The sequence below is a fragment of the Camelus bactrianus genome, chromosome 11 (assembly GCF_048773025.1).
Source record: "Camelus bactrianus isolate YW-2024 breed Bactrian camel chromosome 11, ASM4877302v1, whole genome shotgun sequence".
NCBI classification, from domain to species: domain Eukaryota; kingdom Metazoa; phylum Chordata; class Mammalia; order Artiodactyla; family Camelidae; genus Camelus; species Camelus bactrianus.
Window position 1 is genome coordinate 47,874 of NC_133549.1, and position 13,937 is coordinate 61,810.

Here is a 13,937-nt window from a genome sequence, read left to right on the forward strand (position 1 = left end):
GTGTGTGTTTGTGTGCCTAAACCAGTGCTCACACTCTGTGTCGCCAGTAGGAAACTGTCCCCACACAGGAGAAATGGGCAATAGCATCCTGAGGTCTGAGGGTTTCAGTTCTCTAAAGCAAATGGAATGAGAAATTCTGAGGCCCTTGCTGGAAGTTTAGAGCTCGTGAGTCAAGGCCATGCAGGTAGCAGGGCTGGAACTGGGATTATAGACAGCCTGTGTCCACTGTGCACACTCAGTAGCACAGTCCTGGGAGCAGGAAAACTGTCCACTTCTCTGATTACACAGTCTGGCATGCTGAACTTCTCCAGCTGGATATGCAGAGACCCAGGGACAGATGGGCAGATGGAGGCTGACATCACTAGAGTGACGTGACCATCTCGTTGGCTGCTTCCTTGCCTTCATGGAGCTTCCGTCCACGTAGGAGGAAGGCCAGCGGGTAAACTGAATGACAAGGAAGGATGTAATCAGGAAGTAATAACTGCTCTGATGGAATACACTGGGGACGTGAGAGAGAGCAAGGCCACGGGCAGCATGGCACGGAGCAAATGACAGTAGGGACCTCATGACCTGGGGGCCCGAGATCCTCAACTCGGCATCAGAGATAGCAAGGTGAGGCCGAGAGAGGGTGCCCACCCACAGGGAGCTGGCCTCTACCTCTAGCTCCGTGTGGCGCTCTGGCCTAGCTGCTTACCATGGTCACTGCCTCCTGTTCGTGGGCACAGATGCGGCTGGACTCCATTTCCCGGCCTCCCTGGCAGTCGGGCGCGCTCAGCTGTTGAGGTCTAACGGTGGCATGTGAACTTCAGCACAGCCCATAAAGATCTCCCACACGTTCCCCTTCACGTCCTCCTTCACGTCCTTGAGACCTGAGAAGCCATATGTCGAAGATGATCGATTCAGCGGATAAAAAGAACCTGGATCCCCGAACTCTGGCTAGGAGAAGAGCTACCCACCAAGGAAGATAAACCCATCTTGGACGTTACGCAAGGGAAGAAAAGCCCGGGATTGTATTAAGCCACTGAGATATTGGGGGTTACACGTTCAGGCAGCTCACACGCCACTGAATCGCTGAAGCCACTGTGTCATTGCCACGGCTGCTCATTTGGCCCTTTCTCAGCCTTATCGTATTACCACTTACCTTTTTACTTTCAGGTCACTTTCCCTTCCTATAGGTCCCACTCCCTCAACTGGGAATGGCAACAGGGCAGTCAGAGGTTTGCCCTTGTAAGGTGAGTGCTTTCTCTGTTCTCTGCTCCTTAAAGCGGATTCTGCCTTCACTGCTGTAGCATGTCAATGGATGCTCTTAGGGCCCTTGAAGCCATTTGTACTTTTAGGTGGAGGAATGCTTATTGCTCTGTCTTTCAGTTTGCTTAGACGACATGCTTTCTACACTACCACGAATACAGTCCTTATCTCAGTCCTTCCCCAAATTGTGATCATGTCTGAACTAGCGGGGCCCGGGTGAGTATGACAGAACTGCTCATACGCTGCTGTAGCTGCTCATCTGCATGTCCGACTGTACGCTTTTTCAGGACAGGGAGTATTTCCTGGGCACCAGGCACAGTATCAGGCACATAGGAGGCGTTCAACGAATGCTCGCTGAAGGAACGAATAGGGTCACTCCACGTCGTCAAACACACCAGGATGCTATGGAAATAACCCGCAGCTTTTTCTCCCCCCTGCACTTTTTGGTATTTTATTTAAAAAGGTTGATTTATATAGACAGGTATTTGGGCAATTAATGAATCTTTCTTTATAATTTTGTCAATTTCCCATGTAGAGCACAATTTTTCAGGGATACATGAACATACCCATATTCATTGGAACAATGTCTTTGGCTGTGAGCTACCACAAGATCTTGTATGTATTTCCCTGTGCTATACAGTATAATCTTGTTCATCTATTCTGCATCTGCCTGTCAGTGTGTGCACATTTCGAACTCCCGGTCTGTCCCGTCCCACGCCCCTCCCGCTTGGCAACCACAAGTTTGTTTTCTATTTGTATGAGTCTGTTTCTGTTTTGTATTTATGTTCTTTTCTGTTCCTTTTTTTCCCTTCAAAATCATCTTTAAAGCAACAGCCTAGGGAAGCCTGCTTCCAAGATGTCGAAGGCGTGGCCCGGGCTTCCCGCACAGAGCTTGGGGCAGGGGGCAGGGGCGGTATGGGCTGTGCGGGGAGGGCCAGAACAGGAGGGGAGAAATCTGCGGAGCAGGGGCAGGGGAAGGGCTGGGCCAGGAGCGGAGAGCCCGGTTGGGGCGGTCTCGGCTGTGCGGGGTGAGCTGGGGCGGGGGGCGGCGTCTGCTGCGCGGGGAGAGCCTGGGCAGTGGGCAGCCTCAGCCGGGCGGGGAGATCTGGGGCGGGGAGGACCGAGGCGGGGAGAGCCTGGGCGGGGGTCGTTCTCGGCCTCGCCGGAAAGCCGGGGCTTGTGGGGCGGGGCGATCTCGGCTGTGGCGAGACAGCCTGGGAGGGGGGGCGCCCTTGGCCGCTCGGGGAGATCTGGTGCGGGGGTCGTTCTCGGCCGCGCCGGGAAAGCCGGGGCATGGGGCGGGGGGCGATCTCGGCTGTGGCTGGACAGTCTGGTCCGGAGGCGGCCTCTGCCGTGCGGGAGAGCCGTGGCGCGGGGAGAGCCGGGGCGGGGTTCGGTCTCCGCTGCGCAGATCGTGGCGGCTGGGGCCTGCGGGCGGGCTGCTGTGGACAGCGCTGAGCCGCCTGCCGAGACTGTTGAGAGGCGCGCGACTCCCGGAGGCTTGGCCTGAGGTGGCTGCTGGGGGCTCGGTGCCTGCCTGGAGGCCGCAGGGAGAAGGCGGGCCTGGGGCTGGGGCTGGCGGCCCTCCAGCTCCGACAAGGGACCTGTGCCCGCGCACTACCAGCTAGTCTTCACCTGCGATGTCTGTGGGACTGGGTACTCCAAGCATATCTCCAAGCTTGCCTATCACCAGGGTGTGGTCATTGGGACCTGTCCTGGCTGCCAGACCCACCACACCACCCCGGACAACCTGGGTTGGTTCTCGGACCTGGATGGGAAGAGGAATATTGAAGACATCCTGGCAGTCAGAAGGGAGAAGGTATGCCAAGTGGCTGGCAAGGGGGTCCAGGAGCTTGTTTTAGAGGCTGCGGGGTCCCCCAAATCCACCAGTGCTGTGGCAGGGGCTGAGGACCAGGATCCCACCCACCCTGGCAAGAAGGAGACCAGCTGACTCACCTTCTCCCTTCAAGAACTATACTCTGGCCCTGGGCTGCTCTGGACGTGCCAATTTTTTTTTTTTTTTTTTTTTTTTTTTATCAGTAGCTATCGTTTGCAGATGTGGGGCCTGGGGCTCTCCTGCTCTCCCTGGTTCTGGAGTCAGAAGGACTCCCGAGAACCCTCTGTGGGCTGCAGCTGGGGCCTTCTGCAGCTACAGGCCATGTCCCAGTGGGAAGGGGCTGGACTTGGAGTCTGCGCCCCTCCTGGCTGTGGCTGTGTGGCCTTGGGCAGGTCACTTTGCCCCTGTGGGCCTCTGTCTTCCTGTCTCCAGATGCAAATACTCAGAGCGCCACCTTGTCAGGAGGACAGGCAGAAAGACAAGACTCAGAACAGACATGGGGTGGCTCAGTCCTGCCCCAAATGTCAAGGTCCCCGTCTTGCTGGTTCTCAGGGATCCCAGGGAAGGATGGCCAGTTAGCCAGTGTACTTCCCGGGTGCAGGATCAGCACCCCCACACCCATCTGCAGATCTTGTCCCTCTGGCCAGACACAAGGAGGCCCCACAGATCCTTCTGTGGCACCTGCTGTCCCCTGGACAGCACTGGTGAACAAGTGCCAACTTCAGCCCTGACTTTTGGCCACTGGCCAAGCGGTCAGGAAAGCAGGCCACTCACTATCACCACTGACAGGCCAGGCAGCCGTGGTGACAAGGGGAGTGGGTGTGAGGGGTGCTTTCTGATGGGCGGTGGGCCGCGTGCCCCGCATTTGTCTCCCAGCCTTGTCTGACTGTCTTCTCAGGATGTTCCTGTGTTTATGAGAGCGTGTTTATTTCCAGAAGCCTTCTGGGCAGTGTGAGCTTCAGCATTAATCGCCCAGCCACCTTCTCACAGGATCCCAGCAGGATGCGCGCTCCCAGTTGCCGACCCCCTCGCCCCCGGGCCTCAGCATGGTTCTCGAGGCACTGGCAGTCTGTGCTCTGACTCGGTTACCCCCGTCCTTCCCCTTGGCGAACAAGCCTGGATTATTCCAGCCCAGAGCCCCCTGTTCCATTTGTGAAGTCCAACCTGGAGGCTGAGCCAGCAGCCCCACCACTGCCTGTTCTCCTGTGCCACAGAAGCCCCAGGCGACCCACTGGCCTTGAAATGCCTGATCTGCAGGGCTGGGTAGAGGCATGGCTGCTTTGCTGACCCTAGACGGTTAGGACCTGAATTCGGGGAGGTCCTGGCGGCTGGCTGGACTCTGAGAGTGCAGGGCTGGACCTTGGAGGGCCACTGGGACCAATCCCGCCCTCCACGCATGCGGAAACAGAGGCCTGTGGTTTGGACATGTATGCTAGCCGTTTTTTATTGTCTGTTTTCTGACACTTTGACATCTGGGTCCCACTGACCCTGGAGGGGCTGCCCCTCCCAGGGCTAGTCAGTTCCTAGAGACAGTAGAAGATGCCAGTGAGCACACCCAGGGCGGGGACAGACAAGTAGGGGCAGCCCCTCCACCCAGAGATGCTGATTCCTCCCACCTGCTAGTCCTGCCTCCCTGTTGCTCGCCAGGGAAACCACAGGAGAGGCTCTTGCCCACTTTTTCCCCTCCCCTGCCTCCTGACCCGCGAGGGCCCTGCTGATGCTCCTCCAAGGGCAGTGCCCCATCTGCACGGATGCTTCTCAGCCCAGCCAGGGCCCAGTGGTCCAAGTGAGCCCACTTTGTGCGAGGCCAGGCTGCCACTGACTTCAAGACTTCAGAAAGACATCTCAGATGCGAAGGGACCCATCACAGGAATGTCCATATGTTTTTCCTTCTAAGCCATGACTCAGGAGTAAAAGCAAAATAACATTGTGTTCAGATCCAAGAGACTCAGAGAGTTTGCCGCTGTCAGGCTGTCACTGAGAGTGAGGACGGTTGGATTGAAGGAAGAAATGAACGAATCCCAGAAGGAACGAGTGGAGAGTGAGACACGAGGTGGGGAAATGGGTGAGTGCAGGTGTCTGACAGTCATGACTGTGTAAATCAAGCATCGGGGGTTAGTAAGAACGATTATCATGAGTAATGAGAAGGCAAAAACCTCTGCGGTTCGGTGTTGTGTCCTGGCCATCACCGGCCACCCTACCAGGGCTCAGGAAGCCTGAGCTGAGGTAGAAAGGGCAGAAAAATACCTATATACTAGTCACTCATATCCATCTGTGTAAGAAGAATTGTGCACCATGAACAAGTGGGAAAGATTCCTGGAATGCAGGGTGGCTTCACCCTAGAAAAATGCATGAGTATATACTCCATTCCATTAACAGTGTGAGGAGAAAAAACAGGATCATCCCAATGAATGCCGAGAAGGAAATGGATGAATTCACCACCATCTTCTGAATTTCATGGAAACATGAGAAATTTAAAGGGTCATATACACACAATGTTTTTTTTTCAATAACTCTAGCCCAACTGGATAATAACAATTTTTAGAAGTATCACAGCATTATATACTGCGTTATAGCACAATATCACTTCAAACTGTTCCTCATGCTGTGCGTCAGGTCTTTTAGAGCCTCATCAGAGAAATGGCTCCATTTAGTAGGGATGCTCATTGCAAGAAAAACGTGCTTCCTTTATGCCATCGAATTTAACATAGATTGTTCAAGGAAACCCCCCCATTATGACAGTCATGCAGAGCGGTATTTCTCCATGTGGTGACTGATTCCTAAATTCAGTCCCATAGTGAAACTACAGGTCTGTAGGATCTAATATTCTGACTTTGGATCCCTGAGGGAGTCAGAGGTGTCCCCTGAGTCCTAGAGTGGAGAGCCACACAGCAGGAGAGTCAAGGGGGCCAAAATGAGAATGGAAGTGAGAGCAGATGTTGAGATGTGATGTGGGAGAGCCCTGGGATCATGTGGGTCCTGGCTGAGGGGCTCTGTGGGAAGGTCTTCAGGAGTAAACGGCCTGGCAGGTGAGGAAGGTGCCTATGTATGATGACCTCCTGTCAGGAAAGCTCCAGGAGTGGCCCCATTTCAAATATATTCCCAAACCTGTCCTATCTTCCCTCCCAACTGTATTCACTCAGCAATACGTGTACATCTTCTTGGCCAAGTGCTGGGCTGGAGATCTGTAATATGCTCAAAACCAGGCATAGACTCTGCTCCCAGGTGGCTGAGCGTTCGTTATACTACAATCCAGGGAAAGCCGTTGTAGGTAGAGGAGCAGGTAATTGAAATCAAAACCTGTCCCTCTCCCGCAGTTCTTATCATCACTGTTCTTTCTTCTGACACTTTAGGATACACAGGATTGTAGCAAAGCGCCCCAGGCGAAAGCAGACTCAGTGCTCTGGGGATAGAAGTCGATGCGGACCCACCTTGGCTGTGCTGAGCAGGAGAACTTCCCCGGTGAGTGACTCTCACTGAGACCTACTGCCCTGCTTCAATTGTCTCCTAGGGATTCAGGGACAACCCCACTGTCCTGTGAGCAGACCTCTTTCTACCCAAATCTACATCACACACACACAAGGCAACATGAATTAAAATATCTCTACTACATTGCACTGATTGTCAAAGTCTTTTATTTAAATAGATATTTACAAACGCAGACGGTTGGAGGGAGAGAGGAAGGGACAGAGGTGGACACAGATGGGTGCTGGGACACAGACTAACACATGTCTGTGTATCCCAAGGGACAACTTCCACTCAGTGGCCAACTTCTTTTTGTGAATTACAGTGTATTGAGATTAGACCTGAAATGAGATTGAAGGAAAAAACCAAAGCGCCATAGCTTAAAGAAATCCTCACTTTCTAAAACATGTTCTGAGGGGGGCTAAATTGGGAAGGACCACGTAGGAATGGAACAGTGTTTCTCAGAAGCAGTGACACCCCTCCTCTGGTGGCCATATGGGAATGGCACGTGAGCTGCTGGCTCCATGGATGTCGGACAAACAGGCAACATTCACACAAACACAACATCAGTCTCACTGCTGGAAAAAAACAAATCCTCTAAGATCAAAATTCGGGGTTGCCTTCTATGTCCTTGTCTTGATCATGACATGACCGGCCACTTACCAAGGGCGGGGTCTCAGGCAGTGTTGCTGGAGGCCCTGAGCTGGGCCCTGGGTCCACGGCAGACAAGGGAGAGGAGGCCGCTGCCTCACAGGACCTGCAGGGAGAGATTGGGAACATGCTGGGTTCACTTGTCCACATCCCCACCCGGTGTGCCTGGTACAGAGAAGTGAGTGTATCCAAACAAAGACATGTAGGGCACTTTGATGTTTCTATTAACAATAAAACACAAACACAACAGGCCGCAAGGAATATGTTATCACCTCTAAGAGTAATCCGGAATTGTAAATCACAGACACCTCAAGAACAGTGGGCGTCCCGGGCCTGAAGGCGATGGGAGGCAGCAGAGCCTGACTGATACTTACAGCGCGTCCCTCTGCTCTGGCTCTGGTGCTGTTGCAGGCAGGAGAGCTGGAGCTGGCTCTCCATCCAGAGGGGCTTCCCCAGCGGGTTCTGGAGCTGGTGCTGTAGCTCCAAGAAGGGAAACTCTCATCAATAGGACTGCTTTCCCACGTGTCTCCCAAAGCCAGGGGAGCCCTCACTGCTACTCAATCAACTCTCACTCCCTGACTCCACCCCCAGGGAGTCTTCCCAGACTCTGCTCTGTGGGGTCCAGTGCCTTCCCCTCCCCACCCACCAGATCCCCCACCCTGCATCCTGCTCACCATCACTGTCTGCCTCTGGGAGCTCCAGTTGCTCCAGCTGTGCCAGGAGGGGGTGGGCCTGCTGCTCCAGGTCGGAGCCAGGCATGCTGAGCTCTACGTAAGCGACAATGGTCTTAAGGCATGGGAATTCTGGAGGCTGGTGGAAATCGTCTGGGTACTGGAACAGCCAGGTGCCCAGGATGGAGGACATGGCCCTGGGGGTAGTCAGGGGGACACCAGGGTCAGAGGCTTGGCCTTTCCTACCATGCTGGGCTCCCAGGGTAGCCCTGCGGGGTCCTGGGCCTTTTTGCCTTTGGCTCCTGCCCATCCAGAGGCCGGCTCTGCTCCATGTCCCATCTCAGCTGGCAGTGTGGGCAGAGGCGGGCTTGGACACAGAGGAGGGGCTGCTACCAGCCTTCTGAAGGGACAGCCCTGGCTCAATGGTGTGACCACCTGTCCACCACTTCAGGGACAACTGTCACACTGCTATGTCCCTCTCCCTGCCCCTCCCCACTGGATGGCACATCTGTGAGGACAGGCAGGCTGTGCGTTCTGGGCACTGCCCTCTAAGGGACACGGGAGCTGCTCTATCAGTGCCTGAGCCAGGAGGGAACAGACAGGCTGTGTCGGCCATCCAGGCTGCCCACGGGCCTCCTAACTCCACAGACTTTAGCTCCTGCACCTGCTGGCTGCAGAATCCTCCAGGGACCCTGCCTGGGTCTCCTTCTGCCCCTGCCACTCAGCATCATCAGGATGGGCTTAGCTGTCCCCTGAGGCTCACTGGGTCCCCTGAGCACCAGCTGAGTCCCCACCATTGAGGCTCCACTAGATGGTGGGCAGGATGCTCTCCACCCCTTGCGTTCTGTGTCTCCCATAGGGCGTGTGGGCAGGGGTGGGATGTGTAGGGGATGGTTGTGGGTTTTCTTCAGGGTTGACTCTGTCTTCTGACCTCCCAGCTGCCCCTCACAGCACCACAGTCCCATCCACAGCTCTCTGGGTGTCGTCTCCTCTTTGCCAGGGGAAGCCCTAGGACTTTTGCTCTCAAACCAGACTCACTGGATATGTGGGATCCTGGATTCCGCCCACCTTGGACCAACCAGAGAGCCCAGAGCTTCACACACTATTTGGGGAAGGAGTCCTTCCCGCTTCAATCCAAAAGACTCACTGTTTCAGCTGGTGCAGGGGTCCCCCGTCCTCTTCCATAACAGGGAGGATGCATCCGTATCTAGAGGAGAGCAGGAAGGCGTCACATGGACTGTCCCGAGCACACTAGCTGGATGTGCTGTCTAGTGTGACAGTGTGACACCCCAGAGAATGGAAGCCCTGGAGGGCAGGGCTGATGTCTGCTCGATGCATTAAATGATGGTTGTTCCTAGAAAAGCCCCTCGCCCTGGGGGCCCTTCCTATCCATTGGAGGAATGAGTGAGTGAGCCCACCCGGCCCCACAGCGCACATCTGAGTGGGCCTGGGACCCCACTTGTCCCTCCCAGGGATCCCTGCTCTCACTCTCCCAGGACAGGGACAGCTAATGGCGTCACAGATCCCCTTTGAATTGGGAAAACAGTTCCACCCAAGGCCAAAGTCCCAGTGACACAGGAGGCAGACGCTAGCTCTTGGGCAGGAGGACAATGACAAATTCGCACAACCACAGCCCCGCCAGCTGCTCTTGCCGTGAGCCAGGTACCCAGAGAGCACCTTCTGTGAAGGTCTCCCTCTGATCCTACCCGCCTAGGGCCTGATCCTCTCTTGACCCCAGTGTGCAGGGGGGAAACTGAGGCTTAGGGAGGTAGAGGAACAATGCCTCATGGCACTGCTGGTAGGTGGCCAGGTCCCCAATGTCCCATGAAGACAGAGTGCTCACCTCCGGAACAGATGGTCCAGCACCTGCTGGGCGGTGGCAAAAGTTCGATAATTGCCCAGAAATGTGTTCACATAGGAGGGGTGGCCACCCAGGACGGCAGGCACCAGCTTTGCCACCAGCTTCTCCAGCCTGTGTCGCTGGAGGCTCCAAGCCCCGTAGGCTTCATCCCTGCTCCCCGATGGTCCAGCTCCACCCTGGGGTGGAAAGAGGAGAGATGTGAATCAGAGGCAGCACCGGGGACCCCCAGGCACTTGGGCCTGGAGATTAGACCGAATCCTCAAGCCTCAAGCTCTTGTGACTGAGGTGGAACAGGGGAGCCCTGAGCAGATCCAAGGTTCTCGGCATCACCAGTACAGGGGGCGAAGGGCGATGATGAAATGCATCAGTGCCTCAGATCCCTGTGTCAGCACCGCAGTGCCGGCCCCTCCCTGCATGCACCACTTCATCCCCGTGACTGCTGTCACACATCCCATTCTAGGGATGAGAACACAGCGGCTGAGCCTGGGGTGGGTGGGCTCAGGATCTTCAGTTTAATGTGGACACGTGGGGATGCAGAAGAAACAGGACAGCGTGTAGAAAAATGCAGAAACACCCTTGACTGTACATATACTGAAGTTCTGTCCAAGTCTCTTTCTGAGATTTGGACTCATATGTGGGCACTGACTTTGCGTCTGGCTAAGGCAGGGCCTGGGTTGTGACGGCAGATGGGGGAGACGGGGCATCAGATCCCTTTGCCAGCAGCTCTCTTAAGAGGCAGCCCAGGGGAGAAGCGGGGCAGCAGTGGGGCCCGGGGCTTCCTGGGTGTGGAGTCTCCTCGCTCGCACTCACCCTCAGCGCGTCCTGGGCTCTGCTGCTGTCGTGGGGCACCTGCGCCTCCTGCAGGGAGGTGGCGCGGGGTTCTCCATGGACCAGTTCCTGTCCCGTCCCTTGTGTTGAGTCCTGTAAATACAGTGCCCACAGGCCAGGCAGCAGCGTCAGAACCCTGTCTGGTTGTCCGACCCATAAGAAATCTCCAGTCCTGACACACATCCACCACTGTCTGCACAGACCTCCTTCAGGGGCAGAAAAGCTGACAAAGTGGGAGCCTTGTATTCCCATTGACACAGAGAAGATGCCCCTCAGGAGTCCTCTTTCCCCCTTCTCAGCCCTGTCCTTGGGTGCGGCCATGACAGGACCACCAGGTTACCAAGTGTTCAACAAGCCATTCCTGCCCAGAGGGGACACCTCCTCTCAAGTCCCCCTTCAGCGACATGGAGATGAGGGAAAGCGGGCCTGCCCAGGGAGGGCCCCCAATGGAGGCCGGTCCCACACTGGCCTTCTCCAGGCCACCCTGCGTTACCTTAGGTGACCTGCGCAAAATAGGCCACAGGCGTCTGGGTGGAGGGTTCCACAGACGCCTACAGCCACCGAAGAACCTCGCAGTCCAGGGTTTCCTGGCGGAGAAGCCCCGGGAGACCGGGAAACAAGAGGAGAACATCCTGTGTCTTCAACTGTCTCCAGCCAAGTGCGCTGGCTCTGGAGCCGTCACTAGAATGTGGGTGCCTGGTAACCAGGTTCCATTTCGGTTGGGGTCTGTGAAGGATGTGATGTCACTTCCTGGGGTCCACTTCCTGGAAGCCCCTCCTCAGACAACACCTCCACACACTGCCCTATGGGCCGCTTGCCTGCTCACGCCCTCCTCCACGCGAACCCGCATCTTGCACAGTTATAGCAGCCCCGCCGTCTCTAGAGCTGCCGGGGAGGGTCTGCATGCAGCTTTGAGGAGACGCCCTGGCTTCCAGACTCCACCCCTCATACTTACCTGTTCTCCATCCTGGGGAAGTCCTGGTGTGTGTCCAGGCCCGTGTGTCTCCCCAGCTGCACAGTGGGAATGATTCTAGCAAGTACTTCTAGGGACGTCCTGAGGTGCAAGTGGAATAAGGCCTAAAAAATTGGAGAGTGATGTCACCTGGAGGTGTTGCCTGTGACCCAAGTTATCTTCCTCTGACTTCCTCCTCCATGGCTGTTCCTCTTAGGATGTGAAGCGATAATTCTTATTCAATGTCATTGTACACGGGTGTCTATGTGTGTGTCTTTGTTGGTATGTGTGTGTGTGTGTGTGTGTTTGTGTGCCTAAACCAGTGCTCACACTCTGTGTCGCCAGTAGGAAACTGTCCCCACACAGGAGAAATGGGCAATAGCATCCTGAGGTCTGAGGGTTTCAGTTCTCTAAAGCAAATGGAATGAGAAATTCTGAGGCCCTTGCTGGAAGTTTAGAGCTCGTGAGTCAAGGCCATGCAGGTAGCAGGGCTGGAACTGGGATTATAGACAGCCTGTGTCCACTGTGCACACTCAGTAGCACAGTCCTGGGAGCAGGAAAACTGTCCACTTCTCTGATTACACAGTCTGGCATGCTGAACTTCTCCAGCTGGATATGCAGAGACCCAGGGACAGATGGGCAGATGGAGGCTGACATCACTAGAGTGACGTGACCATCTCGTTGGCTGCTTCCTTGCCTTCATGGAGCTTCCGTCCACGTAGGAGGAAGGCCAGCGGGTAAACTGAATGACAAGGAAGGATGTAATCAGGAAGTAATAACTGCTCTGATGGAATACACTGGGGACGTGAGAGAGAGCAAGGCCACGGGCAGCATGGCACGGAGCAAATGACAGTAGGGACCTCATGACCTGGGGGCCCGAGATCCTCAACTCGGCATCAGAGATAGCAAGGTGAGGCCGAGAGAGGGTGCCCACCCACAGGGAGCTGGCCTCTACCTCTAGCTCCGTGTGGCGCTCTGGCCTAGCTGCTTACCATGGTCACTGCCTCCTGTTCGTGGGCACAGATGCGGCTGGACTCCATTTCCCGGCCTCCCTGGCAGTCGGGCGCGCTCAGCTGTTGAGGTCTAACGGTGGCATGTGAACTTCAGCACAGCCCATAAAGATCTCCCACACGTTCCCCTTCACGTCCTCCTTCACGTCCTTGAGACCTGAGAAGCCATATGTCGAAGATGATCGATTCAGCGGATAAAAAGAACCTGGATCCCCGAACTCTGGCTAGGAGAAGAGCTACCCACCAAGGAAGATAAACCCATCTTGGACGTTACGCAAGGGAAGAAAAGCCCGGGATTGTATTAAGCCACTGAGATATTGGGGGTTACACGTTCAGGCAGCTCACACGCCACTGAATCGCTGAAGCCACTGTGTCATTGCCACGGCTGCTCATTTGGCCCTTTCTCAGCCTTATCGTATTACCACTTACCTTTTTACTTTCAGGTCACTTTCCCTTCCTATAGGTCCCACTCCCTCAACTGGGATGGCAACAGGGCAGTCAGAGGTTTGCCCTTGTAAGGTGAGTGCTTTCTCTGTTCTCTGCTCCTTAAAGCGGATTCTGCCTTCACTGCTGTAGCATGTCAATGGATGCTCTTAGGGCCCTTGAAGCCATTTGTACTTTTAGGTGGAGGAATGCTTATTGCTCTGTCTTTCAGTTTGCTTAGACGACATGCTTTCTACACTACCACGAATACAGTCCTTATCTCAGTCCTTCCCCAAATTGTGATCATGTCTGAACTAGCGGGGCCCGGGTGAGTATGACAGAACTGCTCATACGCTGCTGTAGCTGCTCATCTGCATGTCCGACTGTACGCTTTTTCAGGACAGGGAGTATTTCCTGGGCACCAGGCACAGTATCAGGCACATAGGAGGCGTTCAACGAATGCTCGCTGAAGGAACGAATAGGGTCACTCCACGTCGTCAAACACACCAGGATGCTATGGAAATAACCCGCAGCTTTTTCTCCCCCCTGCACTTTTTGGTATTTTATTTAAAAAGGTTGATTTATATAGACAGGTATTTGGGCAATTAATGAATCTTTCTTTATAATTTTGTCAATTTCCCATGTAGAGCACAATTTTTCAGGGATACATGAACATACCCATATTCATTGGAACAATGTCTTTGGCTGTGAGCTACCACAAGATCTTGTATGTATTTCCCTGTGCTATACAGTATAATCTTGTTCATCTATTCTGCATCTGCCTGTCAGTGTGTGCACATTTCGAACTCCCGGTCTGTCCCGTCCCACGCCCCTCCCGCTTGGCAACCACAAGTTTGTTTTCTATTTGTATGAGTCTGTTTCTGTTTTGTATTTATGTTCTTTTCTGTTCCTTTTTTTCCCTTCAAAATCATCTTTAAAGCAACAGCCTAGGGAAGCCTGCTTCCAAGATGTCGAAGGCGTGGCCCGGGCT